A 17,523-nucleotide genomic window follows, 5' to 3' on the forward strand; every position below is an offset into this window, starting at 1 on the left:
GTTTTTTTTTTCTTTTAAAAACCACAAACATGTTATACCTAACATGTTATATGCAGTGGTTTTGCACAGAGTAGCCTGTTCTCTGAGTCCCTCACCGACACTCCAGGCCCTTCCCTCCTGTTGAGTGCCCCCACAAGCAGCTTGCTATGGGGGCATCCAAGCCAAGTCGCAGCTTTGTGTGTCCATTCAGACACGGAGCCGCGGTTCGGTCCCACCCTTTTCTCCTCGTTGGCTAACTGACTGTGATTGAAAGCAGCAGGAGCCAGTGCTGCTTTGTCTCAGTCAATAAGGAGGTAGAGTCCCGGCGGCCAAGGTACCCCTGAACATTGCTGGATTGAGATGGGGCTCAGGTAAGTATTAGGGGGGCTGAGGGGGACTGCTGCACACTGAAGGTTTGTTATCGTAATACAATTACTTTAATTCATTTTTAATATTCAAAGCAAGCTCACCTATCTGTACATGTCTCCACATTTATTTTGTTTAGAGATCACTTTGAAACATACCCCCTAGCATTTCTGGCCGTGGCCATCTTGAGTAAGGGCAGATGATTCATGTAGAATTTACTTCCTGGAATCCATCTGTGCAGGCATGCAGGTGTTCTGTCAGATTAGGCGACCCGTCATATTTCGTAACGGAAGTGACGGTCTGTCATGCCCATCTTGGTACACCCCTCACTCGCCCACACTAAGCCTACAGTCTGCAGTTGCCAAGCGGACATCTTTTTACACCAAAATCTTGAATTTTACACTTATTTTTACTAACCTGAGCTTATATCGTCAAATACAATATTTAGAGCCCGTGACACTGTTTTGATGTTGAATTTTAAAAGCAGCGGCGGCAAGCCTGCTGATCTCACACATTTGCCAATGTGACAGAACACCGCTGCTTTTAAAATTCAACATCAAAACAGTGTCACGGACTTCTGAATACTGTATTTGCCGATATAAGCTCAGTTTAGTGGTAAAAATAAGTGTGAAATTCAAGATTTCGGTGGATGTGCTGGTATTCTACAAGCTTCACATTCTTCATATATCAGTTCCAGTAACAACTAATCATTACATGTTGGTTTCTCTTGGCACTGGTTACCATCATGAACAGATTGCCATTGTCTTAGAATTCTGTTCCTACATCCATGGCTGCTAGCCTTTGCTAGTAGGCTGTGTTTGAAATTGTATTCTGTTGCAAAAGTTTGAAGATCGCTAATTAGGAGAAATGTAATATGGTAAAATTACAGATCACCAAACCCAAAGAAGAGCCTTTCTCAAAATATAATTAATATAATTACGGAAACTAGGTCTTTCACTGCAGTTGTTTGTATGCTTTACCACTGATGCTCAGATCTAAACCATGCACTACCCAGGGGCGTTTTATGAAATCAGTTGGCCTGTGTGCAAGATCATAAGTGGTGCCCCATTACTTGATTAAAAAAAATGCAGTGTCCTTAGTGTACCACAGTGAAGAGTGGGCATGGTTTTCATCCATGAGCGTTGCTAGAATTGTAAAAGACCCGCAGGCAGGTAAATCTGTCCTCCAATATAATCCCCTCCCCTCCCCCTGGTCAGTCTGTCCCACAGTACAGTGCATCTCCCCCCAAGGTCAATCTGTCCCCCAGTGTAATCACCCTCCCCGATCAGTCTGTCCCCCAGTATAATATGCCCCAGGTCAGTCTGTCCCCCAGTATAATAAGCCCCAGGTCAGTCTGTCCCCCAGTATTATATGCCCCAGGTCAGTCTGTCTCCCTGTATAATACGCCCAAGTCAGTCTTTCCCCCAGAATACTACGCCCCAGGTCAGTCTGTTCCCCAGAATAATACACCCCAGGTCAGTCTGTCTCCCAGTATAATACTCCCCAGGTCAGTCTTTCCCCTAGTATAATGCGCCCCAGGTCAGTCTGTCCCCCAGTATAATAAGCCCCAGGTCAGTCTGTCTCCCAGTATAATACGCCCAAGGTCAGTCTGTCCCCCAGAATACTACGCCCCAGGTCAGTCTGTCCCCCAGAATAATATGCCCCAGGTCAGTCTGTCCCCCAGAATAATACACCCCAGGTCAGTCTGTCCCCCAGAATAATACGCCCCAGGTCAGTCTGTCCCTCAGTATAATACGCCCCAGATCAGTCTGTCCCCCAGTATAATGCCCCCCAAGGTCAATCGGTTACCCAGTGTAGTCTCCCTCAGGTTAGTCTGTCTTCCAGTACAGTTTCCCCAGGTCAGTCACAATAAAATCATTAACTCACATAAACATAGCTCCCAACTGTCCCTGATTTCGAGGGACTGTCCCCGATTTTGAACAACGTCCCTCATTCCTCCTCATTTGTCCCTCATTTTGGTCTGATCTATATAGTTGTATATAAAATGCACTTTTTATCTTTAAAAAAGTGTTTCCCAGTGATAAACCATTCATCCAATTTCTAAATGGCTGCATTTGTAAATTGCAAACGCCAATATAAAGGAATAGTAGTGGTAACAAAAAAGCACTCATGTGCTTACCTAATCTTTTTTTATAATTTTCCTTCAGTTTGTTTGCGCCCCCAAAAAGTTTGAGCGCCAGCCGCCACTGCATCTGAGCAACAATGGTATCATGCTTCTGCAAAACCATTGTTGGGGGGAGCATTGTGAGTGATAATTGTTTCACTTACCCCTTACTTAGCCTGTGTGTGCTTTAAGTGATTCAAAAGGCAGAAGGCTTCATTAAGGTAAAAAACCTTCTCTGTTCAGATACCCCCAGCCCCCACTTATACTTACCAGAGCCAGATCTCAATCCAGCACTGTGCCCAAGAGCAGCAGTACTCTCCGCTCTGTCTCTCTTCACTGGACATTGAGGCAGCAGCGGGAGTCATTGACTCCTGCTGCTGTCAATCACAGCCTGTGAGGAAAGAGCGAGGGGTGGGGCTGAGCCGTGCTTTATGTCTTACAGAACACACAACGTAGCAAGTCTGTATGAGTGCCCTCCTAGCGGCTTGCTAGATGGGCACTCAGAAAGGGGGGGCAGCCAGGAGCACCAGCGGAGGACCCAAGAAGAGGAGCATCGGGGCTTGTCTGTGCAAAACTATTGCACACAGCAGGTGTGTATAACATGTTTAATATTTTTTTTTTAAATGTAAATTTTAAAATCACTTTAACATAAAAATTATTCTGATACTATGTCAGTGAAGGGTTAAAATAATCCAAATCAAAGGTTTCTGCAGTAGAAGAGTTTTCATACCGTGCCATAAGTTTGGATGAAAACCGTCACATATACCCAGTGAAGTGACTAGGATCGGGTGATACACAGAGATGAAACAAATTTTCCTACATAAGTTGTACAGTTTCTGCCATTTCTTTTGTAGATGCTTCTAAAAACACATAGATCAAAGGATTATATCTTAGCTCTAGCAACAATGGGCAGGAAGTCTCACAGTGCAGATCTCAGTGAGGGGAGCTCTGAGCCTTGATTGGCCCCATTCACTGAGCACATGGAGAACAAGCACAGCTGTGGATATCGATCACAGGCTGAATGCTGGGGCTCTCCTACCCCATCACCTTTTTATCTCTTGGTGTCTGGAAAAGCTGGCAGAAGCGACTCATGCAGATAATAGAGGAAAGAGGCAGCAGAAAGAAATCACGCGCTCAGTGTTTAGTAGGGCTAGGGAAAAAATCTATTTAAATCTTGAATCGAGTTGAGAGGCAAATCGATTCAAAATTTCAGCAAACCGTTTTTTTTTTTTTTCCACCAGGACTGGCGCTGACACCACGCCAGTCCTGAGGTGCTGCAGGCAGGAGTTTTTAGGCAAGGCTGTGGCTTTGGCCTGGTCCGCGAGGCCAGATGCCATGAACTAGGCTGAAGCCACGGCCTTGCCTAAAAACTCCTGCCTGCAGCACCTCAGGACCGGCGCGGCTTTCATTTCCCGGTTCCCTACTGCGCATGCGCGAGTCGCGCTGCGCAATAAGGATGGTCCCCGCTGTCTCTGGAATCCATGTGTTTCCCAGCAGACAGCGGGGGACCTGCGGAAAAGGGTGTCGATTCTGTGGAAAGGGGCATAGATTCTGCAGATATCTATGGCGGAAGTGGGTGCAGATACCTGTACTGTACAGGTACCTGCACCCCCCTCCCCCCTGAAAGGTGCCAATTGTGACGCCGGAGGGGGGGAGGGTTCCAGTGAGTGGAAGTCCAGTCATTTACTCCTTTAATACTTTTTTGAGGTATGAGTAAAGATAGAAAAGGTGGCCAAACAATTTTACTGTGGATCATACAGAAGCCATGATGATATAAATAACTCCTAACGAGCAATATATGCTGTACAGTTGGGTATTTTTCCTAGCTTAGCGGAAGCATGTATTTAAATGCCCGTGGCTTGTAAAGAGAATAAAAGACATATTTTGAATGCATGAGATACAATTGAATCTGACACTACCATATGTGTGTTTGCGAGTAAAATAATGATGTACCATAAACTCAGGGAATGACTCCTGTTGTGACCTATTGACTTTGAAATCTCATTTAAATAATAATGTACTGCAAATTGAAATCTTGTTTTCTTGTGATTGCAAAACAGCCACTTAACGCTCTCATGTACTTTTTTTTTTTTTTTTTTTTGCACAACAAGCGTCGAGATACAAGCAACACAATGCGCAAATGTAAATGGGCACCATTAAAAACCATAGGAGTCTTTATGAGGAATGTTGTCGTATGTAGGGAAAGGCATGACCAAACACTGGTGAATAGGCCTAAATCATATTAATATTTAACATTTTTATATTTATCTTCCTGTATTTTGGTATATAATATAGTTTGTACTGAATGAACAAATATCCATGCTTGAATGGGGTAAATCGAAATTTTTGTGGCCCATAAAGCAAAAAGTGAAACAAGCCCTAGTACAGCCTTTTTCAACCAGAGTGCCTTGAGGTTTTTTTAGGGGTGCCTTGGCAAAATGCCTCAAAATTGATCAAAAATTTTAAACAAGCCAGTAGGTGGATCAAGCCTGCCTTTTAATTACACAAAGTCACAGGTTTTCATTATGCACCATTACGACTTTGTAGACACTGGCATCCTAACAACCAATGACGTCATCAGTTGATATGGAGGATGTCTGTTGGCTCCACAGCATCCTTGTTTGATCCACCTCTGCCTCTCTCCCTCAGTACTGGGGTGACATTAGCAGACTGATGGAGAGAATCGAGGGAGAAGAGAAACCTAGGAATACTAGTCAGTATCCATGTACAAAAGTGTATTCGCTTTGGAAGAATAAATCACCTCCAACATTGGGCATCCTATGTGTGGATGTTGCTGCATTATGTAAAACTACTAGAAAAGTTTTTACATTTTAGAATGGGGTCCCTCAAGACTGTCCATAATATTAAAGGGTGCCTTGACTGAAAAAAAAGGCTGAGAAACACTGCCATAGTATATCTCATTAAGAACATAAAAATATCTTGAGAGTGATAAACACACGCTGATGACCCTGCTTGTGAAATAAAGTAAATAGGCAGACTTTGGTCATTATAGCTGATTCCCCCACTTTATCCAATAGGGAAAAACACATAATGGATAGTAGCAAGTTGTTCACTTTTCTTATGTGTTTCTTTAACCGCTATAGCCGAATGACGGCTGCAGCGCAGACCTGAATTTCTGGGAGGCTGTCATAGGACGTCCTCCCCTTTGCACACAACGCACACTGTGATCACCGAGTCACCGATCCCGGCCCCTTACCACGTGATCAGCTGTCAGCCAATGACAGCTGATCATGTGATGTAAACAAAAGCTTGGTAACCGGCTGACAGCGTGAGGAGAAAAAAAAGCCAGCTTATGCTCAAGGGACATTGGTCTCGAAGAGGAAGGAGGCACATCTGCCTCCTCCTCTGTGCCTGCCATTGCCTCATGCTAGTGCCCACCAGTGCCACCTATCAATGCCCACAAGTGCCACCTATCAATGCCCACCAGTGCTGCCAATCAGTGCCTCATCAGTGCCACCTAGCAGTGCTGCCTTTCAGTGTAATCTACCAGTGCCGATCAGTGCCCATCACTGCCACCCATCAGTGCCCATCACTGCCAGCTATCAGTGCCACCTATCAGTGCCACTTATTAGTGCCACTTCTCAGTGCCCACCAATGGCCTTCAGTGCCACCTCTCAGTGTCACCTCTCAGTGCACACCACTTGCCACCTATCAGTGCCCACCAGTGCCACCCTATCGGTGCCCATTATTGCAGCCCAACAGTGCAGCCCATGGGTGTTCAACAGTACAGCCCATCGATGCCCATCAGTGCAGCCCATCGGTGTCCAACAGTGCAGCCCATCGGTGCCCACCGATGCCCATCAGTGCAGCCCATCAGTGCCCATCAGTGCAGCCTATTGGTGCCCATCAGTGCAGCTTCATCAGCATACATCAATGAAGGAGAAAAATTACCTGTTTGCAAAATTTTATCAAAAAAATTTAATTTTTTATTTCTTTTTACTTCGGTCTTTTTAAAAAAAAATCATAAAAAATAGAAACCGCAGAGGTGATCAAAAAACACTGAAAGAAAGCTCTATTTGTGGGGAAAAAAATGATAAAAATTTAATTTGCGTACAGTGTTGTATGACCGTGCGGTTGCCATTCAAAATGCGACAGCGCTGAAAGCTCAAAATTGGTCTGGACAGGAGGGGGGTTTAAGTGGCCAGTAAGCAAGTGGTTAATTGGAACCAAAACCTGAAAGGCTTTTCTAAGGCCTGATTCACATCTATGTATTTTTAGTGCTTTTTGCATTTTGCAGATTTGCACTACAGAACGTGTTCCATAGGAAACCATGTTAAATGGACTGTTGTGCAAATCTGCAAAAACTGCACTAAAAATGCACAGGTATGAATTAGGTCTTAGTAATAAGCTGGGTTACACATGTCCCGAAAGCAGGAACTGGCTGACTTTCGATATGTGTGTACTCCACTCATTTCACCAGTAGCCAGTCTAACGACCAACTTCTGTTAAGCAGACATGCTGGAAAACCAGCATTAGATCAGCGATTGCAGGCAGTGGCTGCAGTGCTGATCTGTGTATGCTGGAAGGGGGAAGCCTGCACTGTCAGAATACAATAGAGCAGCAGAGGAGAGTCCCGCATCCATAATGTTTGTTTGGATGCAGGGATCTTGATATTTTTTTTTTTTTTGTTCAATCCGTTGGTTGAACAAAAAAAAACTGTGTGTGCTTTGGCTTGTAGTAATAAGCAGTTCTAGTTAGACACTCATTATGGCCCCCTCTGCAGGATTGTTAACCAATCCTTCCAGGCAATGCTCAGATTGTGCTGTGTGTTCTCACCCTTTCATTAGCTTAAAATGGTTCTAAAGGCTGAAGGTTTTTTACCTTGTGGCCTCATGTACACTGCTGTCGCTAAACGGACATTTAGAAGCAGTTGGGCATTTTTTTTTCAACTGCTCCTGAACTCTCCTCTATGTTATCTTATCATTACATGTACACAGGGTTGTTTATAGTCGTTTCTAGGCAGTTGAGTTTAGATGCATTTTTTGGAACACAAAAAAAATGCATTCAGAAGCTGTGTTTAGAGGCATTTCAAGCACCAAACGCTTCTAAATATATATAAAAGTTTTTAAATAGCAAAAAATGAAAAACGCCTGTAAACGAAAGGTGGCTAAACGCGAGTTACCGCGTTTAGCCTCCTTTCGTTTATGGGCGTTTTTCATTTTTGGCTATTTTGAAGAAAAATGTTTTTTTTTATTTTAAATGCTTCTAAACGAAAATGTGGCTAAACGTGGCATGTAAACGCGGCAAAACAGATGTTTTAAATGTGGGTACCTATCTGTCAAGTTAAATCATTTAGGAGAGGTTGTAAAAACATCCTGTGTACATGAAGCCTAATGCATTCTCTGCAGCTTTCCCAGCCCCCCATATACTTACCTGAGACCGATCTCAATTCAGCTCTGTGTACGAGAGCAGCAGCTCTCCCCCCTCTGTCCCTCCTCATAGGTTCAGAGACAGCGCTCCTGCTGCTGTCAGTCAATCACAGGGCTCCCACTGCTGTCAATCAGTCACAGGGCTCCCGCTGCTGTCAATCAATCACAGGACTCCCGCTGCTGTCAATCAATCACAGCGCTCCCGCTGCTGTCAATCAATCACAGCGCTCCCGCTGCTGTCAATCAATCACAGGACTTCCGCTGCTGTCAATCAATCACAGCGCTCCTGCTGATGTCAATCAATCACAGTGCTCCCGCTGCTGTCAATCACAGCCAGTGAGGCGGAAGCGGGGATGAGGCCAAGCCATGCTCTGTGTGTCAATTAAGACATAGAGCGTGGCTCCTGAATGAGCCCGCATAAGTGCCCCTGTGGGCATTTGCCGGGGGGAGGGAAGGAGCCAGGAGCACCAGCAGGGGACCCAAGAGGAGGAGGATTGGGACTGCTCTGTGCAAAACCATTGCACAGAGCGGGCATGTATAACGTATTGTTATTATTTAAAAATGGCTTACGATCACTTTAAAATAAAAAATGTACTGAGAGAAAAAGGAATGCTGCTGTTGCTGACCCTTTTCCCTTTTTAAAAATGCGATTTCTGTCTCTGGCTTCAGTACTTGTAAATTGCTAACCCAGAACAAGAATGCAGCGGGTTAGGTCATACCACCTGATCCAAATACTTGATTTAGGTTAGCGAGTCAGAAAACATTGAAGCTTTTGAATCAGAAGCCTGACAATTGTAATTTTCAAAACAAGAGTTCTACAATGAGAGTCTGTATTCTACCTACCAGACAAAATAATGTTTTTCTTTTGGTGATTGAGGTGCAATACATTGCAAGTTGCATTAATCTCACTGTTGCAAGTCGGACAATGGGGGTTGATTTACTAAAGGCAAATCCACTTCGCACTACAACTGCACTTGGGAGTGCAGTCGCTGTAGATCTGAGGTGACGATCTGAAATTAGGGGAAGCTCTTCTGATTTTATCATCCAATCATGTGCAAGCTAAAATGCTGTTTTTTATTTTCCTTGCATGTCCCCCTCGGATCTACATCGACTTTGCTTCCAAGTACACTTGCAGTGAAAAGTAGAGCTGTCTTTAGTAAATAACCCACAATGTCTGTTGTTCCATCACTACAATATAGTTTTTTTTTATGTACTGTGCATTTTACCAGACAGATTAAAAATTAGTATTTATTCACAAGTTGCAAAAAAAAAAAATGGTATTCCTGGAAAACTGCATACTCCATCATATATTAAAGTATCTATTTAGACTGTGAGGATGAAGTCCTATGAGCTACAGATGTTCAGATATGCATATATAAAGGAAAAATATTAATATTTAGGCTTTCATGTATTTTCATGCTTGTATTTTTTGCTTGCTCTTCATTTCCTCTGATCATCATTCCAATCAAGTTTGCTGTAAAACGCTGATAATACACATATTCCATGAGGCGGTAAATCTCAATCTTTCAGTGGCTTGCAGAATGAATCCAATTACCTATTTAACGTTAAGCTGTTGGTAAAGGATGCAATCAAATGCAAGCCTTGAATGACAATTTGAGAGCAAGGACCATATTAGGTTAGGCTAGGCAGTTCAAAAGATTTTTTTTAACTACATACCTTATTTAGCAGACATACACATATTAGTATTATCCAAAAATATAAAAAAATATATGTAAAACAAGATAAAGATACAGATTCAATTAAAGTGTTTTCTAGCCTAAACTTTTCATTTGTTTTAGATTAGGTTAGAATTACTTCTCATTTTCTATATGCTCTGTGTCCCATTGAGATTTTCCCCTGCTTCCAGCATCAGAGACACAACAGGAAGTGACTGGTAACTTTTAAAGATGAAGTAAACCCTAATGGGTTTAATTCCTCTTTGATTCCCTGCAAAGGTAAAGCATAATGGACTACTATGCATTGCATAGTAGTCCATTATGTGTCACTTACCTGACACAGGAGCCAGCGAAGTCACCGATGTCCCCTTGTGTACGGAGCCTCCATCTTCTTGGTGGGTCTCGCTGCTCCGGCGCTGTCATTCGGCTCCCGTGCGCTGATATGCGCACGGGAGCCGCCACTCGCGGCATATCGCCGTTAACAGCAGTGCGCTCACTGCGCCTGCGCGCCGCTGTCTACGGCGCATGTGCCATAGACAGCGGTGCCTGTCTTTTGGCAAATATCTCCTAAAATGTGTAGGTTTAGGAGATATTTCTTGGACCTACAGGTAAGCCTTAATCTAGGCTTACATGTAGGTCAAAGTGGTTTGTAAGGGTTTACAACCACTTTAACTATTATTGCGGTGTCTCCTTTGGAAGATTTCTCCTCACCTCCTGTTTCAGAAACAACCATAATATTTTGTATTTTCCCTCACTTCCTGTCCTTGTAAAGTGAGGTACCCAAGGAGACATCTTTTCTGGTGACAGCTCTCTGAGATTTCCCCAAACATTGGAAAGGTATATGACAATTTTCTGTTATTTTTTTTGGGGGGGGGGGGGGTATTTTCTATTTACTTTCTATTTCATTTTGGATAGAGAAAGGACCCCTGTTGTTGTTTTTTTTTTAACCATCTATGTCCCATTGCAGAGATTTTCCTTTCTTTCACTTCCTGTCCTATAGCTAAAAGCCCCATACACACGATCAGAAATTCTGCCAGCAAAAGTCGGATGTGAACTTTTGGTCAGAAATTCCGACTGTGTGTATACTCCTTCGGGCTTTCGCTGCAGAATTCCAGCTAGCAAAAGATTGAGAGCAGGTTCTCTATTTTTCGGTCGGAAAAAATTCAGATCGTCTGTACAAATTCCGACGCGCAAAAATTCCTACGTATTCTAGGAAACAATTCGAAGCATGCTCGGAAGCATTGAACTTTATTTTCTCGGCTTGTCGTAGTCTTGTACGTCACCGCATTTTTGACGGTCGAAAGTGCAGAGAACTTTTGTGTGACCCTGCGTATGCAAGCCAAGCTTGATCAGAATTTCATCGGAAAAACCATCCAGGTTTTTTCTGACGGAAAATCCGCTCGTGTGTACGGGGCATAGCAGTAAGTGAGAGGAAATTAAGGAAATTCCTGAAGATTTGTCCTCTATTACACTTCAGGGGCCAATTTTAAATTTGGGATTTTTTTTTACTTTCACTTTCAATGAAAATGATAAACAAGACAAATAGAGAATGCAAATCTCCTTAAAGTGGAAGTAAACCCTTCTGTAATTTTCAGTCAAGGAAGCTGCCATCTTGGCCTCTAGTGATTATTCAATTGCCATAATGCTGCACATGTGATCAGTTATGAAACCAGCCATTGGATGGTTTGAAAGTTTGGTTGAGAGCACAACCAATGTGAAAGTTAGCATTTCCGGCATGCCGGGAATGTAAGTGTTTTTTGAAACTGGGTTTACTCCCGCTTTAACCACTTCCCGACCGGTGCACGACGATGTACATCGGCATAATGGAACGGGCAGGCAAACTGGCGTACAGGTACGTCCATTTGAAATTGCCGCTCTGCCATCGCGTGCAGTCCGGTCGCGGGTCCAGCGGACTCGATCGCCGCGGGGATACCCACGATCGTCTCACGGGGAGGCTGAATGGGGAGATGGTGATTTAAACAGTATCTCCCCATTCTGCCTAGCAACAAGTGACACTGATCTCTGCTCCCTGTGATTGGAGCAGAGATCAGTGTTCACTAACACACAGCCCAGCCCCCCACAATTAGTAACACGCCCCTAGGACACACTTAACCCCTACACTGCCACCTCCTGGTTAACTCCTTCACTGCCAGTGTCATTTACACAGGAATCAGTGAATTTGATGTGTCCACCATAATGTTGCAGTCACAATAAAAATCGCTGATCGCCACCATTACTAGCAAAAAAAATGATTAATAAAAATGCCATAAAACTATCCCCTATTTTGTAAACGCTATCAATTTTGCGCAAACCAATCAATAATCGCTCATTTTTTTTACCAAAAATATGTAGAAGAATACATATCGGCCTAAACTGAGGGAAAAAAATGTTTTTTTTATATATTTTTGGGGATATTTATTATAGCAAAAAGTAAAAAATATGCGTTTTTTTTCAAAATTGTCGCTTTTTTTTGTTTATAGCGCAAAAAATTAAAAACCGCAGGGGTGATCAAATACCACCAAAAGAAAGCTCTATTTGTGGGAAAAAAAGGACGTCAATTTTGTTTGGGAGCCACGTTGTACGACCGCGCAATTGTCAATTAATGCGACGCAGTGACGAATCGCAAAAAGTGGCCTGGTCTTAAGCCAGCAAAATGGTCCGGTCTGAAAGTGGTTAATTAGTGCACAGATTGCATTAAAAACTGACAAGTATTCTAAAACCTCCTCTGCACTCTATCCAAAACTATGAAAACGAAAGTTTTGCCTTTAGTTATTGATTTACCACCAGTGAAAGTTTGGTGAAGGCACATTCACTGATCTGTAACCATGCCCCAACATTGAATTTTCCTGCTCTCTTCAATATCTTTAATTGTAACCTTTTTAAAACAACCTGAAACTAGAGATATTTTAAAGCGGAGTTACGCCAATTTATTTATTTTTTTAAAGTCAGCAGCTACAATTACTGCAGCTGCTGACTTTTAAAATATGGACACTTACCTGTCCAGGGTGCCCGTGATGTTGGCATCCGAAGCCGATCTGTCCCTCGGCTCTCTGGTGGAGGCACCACCATCTTTGGTTAGGGAATCAGGAAGTGAAGCCTTGCGGCCTGGTTCCCTACTGACCTTGCATGAATCTCGCTGCGGAATCCCACTGGTCCCTACTGTCTTCTGGGACCTGTGCGTCTCCCAGAAGTCAGGTGGGGGCGGGGGTGGAGGAGGTGCCGGATATGGCATAGTTATCCACGGATACTGCGGATATCTATGCCTGGAAGTGGGAGCAAATACCTGGATTTAGTCTGCAAGGAGGACAACATTTGATGGCAGCTTTTAGCCTGGTTCACACTGATGCGAATCTGATGTGATCCAAAATTCATAGATTCACATGTCATCTGAAAATACATTGTTTTTTATGAAGGCCATTCACATTGATGCAGTACGATATGGATTCAGTTAAAAAAAAGGGTCCGGTGCAAGTTTAGTGCGGGTGCAGTGCCATGCAAATTTATTCTCCAGCTGTGCCCACTCCCCTCAAAAATTACATTCAATTCGTACCTGTCACAACAGAGGGTGCACTGTGAAATCGCATCAGATTCACATCGCATCAGTGTGAACCTGGACTGAGCAAAAATATATATATATATCCTTTTAGCTTAACCTGTAATGAAGTATGTCCCACATTGTGGAAGCAGCTGGATCCTGGAGAAATCTTTGCTGTAGAAATGCCTGTTCTCTTTGGCCTCATGTACACTTTTGCTGGGAAACTAACGTTTAGGAGCAATTGGGCATTTGTTTCAGCTGCCCCTGAACTCTCTATGTTATCTTATCATTACATGTACACAGGGTCGTTTATAGTAGTTTTCCAGGCAGTTGGGTTTAGAAACATTTTTATGCACTTAGGACGGATGTTCAGAGGCATTTGAAACGCCAAATGCTTGTAACAGCCTGTAAACGTGTGTAAATGCGAAAATTGGCATTCAACCGCATTTCGGTTACCGGCATTTTTAATGTACATACATTTTTGGACTATTTGAAAAAAAAAAACGTTTTAAATGCAAACGCATCTAAACGCGACATGTAAATGCGGCAAAATGGCAGTTTTTAAACGTTGGTAACTATCTGTTAAGTTAAAATAGTTCAGGAGAGGTTTCAAAACGTCCCGTGTACATTAAGCCTTCCTGTCTCTGAACTTCTAGCTCTGCAGTGCTTAACAGTTTTAGGTCTTCAGGCAGAAGAGCCACATTATTATTATTATTATTATTATACATGATTTATATAGCGCCAACAGTTTACACAGCGCTTTACAATGTATAAGGGGTGACAACACAATTACAGTACAATACAAAATACAATACAAAAGGTATGACATGGCCCCACCTCTTCCCCCTCAATTTAGAAATGTTATTTCAATGATTATACTGCTTGCAATACAATACATGATTGGGAGAGAGTCTGATCATTCACATTGTTTTTCTCTTCCATTCAAAAATTGTGTTACAAGCAGTGTAATCAATGACAGAACTTTTCTCAATGGAGGAGAAGGAGGAAAGTGGGGGGGGGGGGGGGGGCATGTCCCCCTTAGATCATCTGTATTGCTGTTCTTCCTGAAGATCCTAAGCTGTTAACTATTGCAGTACTTGAAATTCAAAGACAGGAAGAGGACAGGCAGCTATGCAGTGAAGATTTCTCCAGGATCCAGCAGCCTTTTACAACATGGGACATCCTTCATTACAGGTAAGTGATGCGACTAAAGCTGTAGAAATTTTCTTTAACTTAAAGAGTAAGTAAACCCAATGGGTTTTACTTCCTCTTTTGCTCGCCACAAGGCCTGCAAATGAAAAGCATAATGGGCCAGTACTACTACTAGCCCATTATACAACACTTACCTGAAAACAAAGCCCATGCTGTCCCCTGAGTAGGCTGCGTCCATCTTCGCCTCTCTTCCTTCCAGGGCCACAGACTCCGGCTCTGTGACTTGCCAGAGTCGCGTGACGTCACTTCCGCGCATGCGCGGGGGAGCTGTCAGTCACGGCACACGATGTTGTAGTGAGTTTGTAAAGGGGTCCAAAGGACCCCTAGTGAGGTGATTTGGGGGGGGGGGCACAGTATTTAAAGTGGAACCGGATGGATGGAAAATAGTACCACCGTCTGTCTGTGTTTGGCGGACAGGATCAGATTGGGTGGCGGCAGGTGTCAGTGGATATGTGTCTGCTGACATCTGCCGCTCCATAGAAGACAATGCAAGGTCCGATCAGGTCCGCCTGAAACACTGACAGGCCGGCCTGATCAGGCAGCCTGCATGAAAGGGGCTTAAGGCCCCTGTCACACATGTCACACCTGACATCAATTCATCTCTATGGAAAAACTGATATAAACCGATGATCACCCATTTACATCTGCATTCGTCAACATCGTTATTTTTGGAACGATCATGTTCCGTTAAAGAAAATTAAAGTTGAAAAACTGAAAAACAGTCCATTTCTTTATCCGTTTTTGCATTAGTATTGCTTGTAAAGAAAACTGATGAGAGAATGATGAGATACTTGTGAAAAACTGATGTAAACTACATCCTTTTTTTCTTTGAAAACAACATGACTGAACTAATGAAATGAAGGTTCCACATGTGTGAAAGGGACCTTAAACTTACAAGGATAGTGTCTTATCTTTCCCTTATATTCTATTCTCTTCTCCCTCAGCAGTGGCAGCTCTATGAGAGTGAGCACTGCAAACTTCTGTCAGCCTTCCTCTGTAGCTGAGACAAGACATATGATCAAGACTGGAAATGCACACATTTTAATTACAGAAAGCAACATAGTTTTAATGTTTTTATTTGTTTTCAAGAGTAGGAAAATTCTTACAAGGTTGATGACCACATGTAACAATATAACAAAGGTTTGTCGTAGTACAGGGAGCTAGCCATGATAAGAAAGTATAAGGCCTCATGCGCACTGGATGTTATAAAAAAGCCAGTTAGCTGTTGAAAGCTGTAGATGTGGAGTGGGTTTTTCAGCATTTTTGTAGTAGCATTTTCTTCAGCGTTTTTTAGCTTTTTTTAGCAAAACTATGCTCCCAAGCTTATGGCTACAAAACCCTGATAAATGCTGAATAGCCAATCTTTTTCAGCGTTTTTTGGCGTTTTAAAGATTTTTTCAGAGTTAGACCTGTTTAAAGCTGAAAAACTCCTCTGAAAACCCACTAGTTTTGGGGGGTTTTTTCCAGCTAGAAAATGCCACTGACAAAAACTGCTGATAACAGTCTATGTGTGCATGGACACATAGGATAACATGCTGGGGAGTTTATTGACTGCAGAAAAAAACGTCTGAAGTCAAAAACAGCAGCTGGAAAAACATCCAATGTGCATGAGGCCTAAAGGATTCATATGAGACCTTCGGGTGCAGCTCACAAAATAATTGCATAGTTTATGACATCGTTTTTGAGACCAAGGAGAGTTTCCAATAAAGAAGTAAAGAGTAAAGCCCCATACACACTAGAGCTGCACGATTCTGGCCAAAATGAGAATCACAATTTTTTTGCTTAGAATAAAAAGATCACAATTCTCACAACATAAAATCTTTCATTTTATACAAAAAAATGGGCTAACTTTTTTTTTTTTTTAATTCATTAAAGTAATTTTTTCAAAAAAATATTGCATTTGAAAGATTGCTGCGCAAATACAACGTGACATAAAATATTGCAACAACCACCATTTTATTCTCTAGGGTGTCTACTAAAAAATATATATAATTTTTAAGTCATTTTCTAGCAAAAAAAATATATATATTTTAACTTGAAACCAACAAATGTCAGAAAAAGGTTTAGTGTTTAAGTGGTTAAACTTTTTTTCACTTACACACAAGTCTATTCCATTGACAAATTGTTACAATGTTTATAATTCAACTGATAAAGAATGTTTTGATTCTTGGCAGACTGTCCAGTTTTTCTCTTCCTTTCTTTTGATGGTTGTGGCTTCAGAAGAGCAGAGAGAATTCTTTGCATAGAAAGAATTGTGAAACACTTTAGTCAAGATTGCGATAACGATTCTTGATGATTAAAGAGGAAGTAAACCCTGATGGGTTTACTTCCTCTTTGATTCCCTGCAAAGGTAAAGCATAATGGACTACTATGCGATGCACTGGATCCGCCACTCGCGGCACATCGCCATTAACAGCGGTGTGCCTGCGCACCGCTGTCTACGGCGCATGCGCCGTAGACAGCGGTGCCTGTCTTTTGGCAAATATCTCCTAAACCGTGTAGGTTTAGGAGATATTTCTTGGACCTACAGGTAAGCCTTAATATAGGCTTGCCTGTGGGTCAAAGTGATTTGTAAGGGTTTACAACCACTTTAAGTGTGCAGCTCTAATACACACTATTAGATTTTATGATGATTTTAGTCTTCAGATTTACCAAATCCATGTAGTGCAAGGGCCTGCCTGATTGCACACAAATTGAAACTCCTAAGGTTTGACCTCATAATATATGGTTTTGGTAAATCTGAAGGAAAAAATCAGCAGAATATCTGATAGTGTGTATGGGGCTTTAGGCACCTTTCACACAGTGCTGTCTGTTTTCACTACTCCGCTTGCTCAGCAGGGATCGCTCCATTGATGAGCTGGCTTATGACAAGTCCATCTCTGCACTCTGTGCAGGGATGGACCTGGCAGAGAGTCCGCCCTCCCCTATGGGGGGATTGGATGATTACGGACCGCCATTCCATTTTCATCCGATCAGCCAGACGGATGGAAAAAAAGGACATCCATCTATCTGGATTTTGCGGATCGGGGCGGATCGGATGTCAGCGGACATGTCACCGCTGACATCCGACGCTCCATAGAGCTGTATGGAGCGACCGTTCAGATCCGCCTGAAAAAAACCGAACCATCCGCATGTGTCAAAGGGGCCTAACTTACTATAACTGACAACAATACTGGGAGTTACTTTTGGTGGCCATTTACACTAATGATGGGGCTTATTTTACTCCCACTTTCAATTCCA

General features: G+C 42.7%; 1 protein-coding gene across 2 annotated transcripts in view; it reads left to right on the top strand.

Annotated features, from left to right (window-relative positions):
* LHFPL3 (LHFPL tetraspan subfamily member 3) overlaps positions 1 to 17,523 on the top strand; it is a 76,786-nt gene that overhangs the window by 14,470 nt on the left and 44,793 nt on the right. The gene's annotated exons all lie outside the window — the stretch shown is intronic.

The sequence above is a fragment of the Lithobates pipiens genome, unplaced genomic scaffold, assembly GCF_037356315.1.
Source record: "Lithobates pipiens isolate NorthernLeopardFrog02 unplaced genomic scaffold, aLitPip1_a1.2 Scaffold_8, whole genome shotgun sequence".
NCBI lineage: Eukaryota > Metazoa > Chordata > Amphibia > Anura > Ranidae > Lithobates > Lithobates pipiens.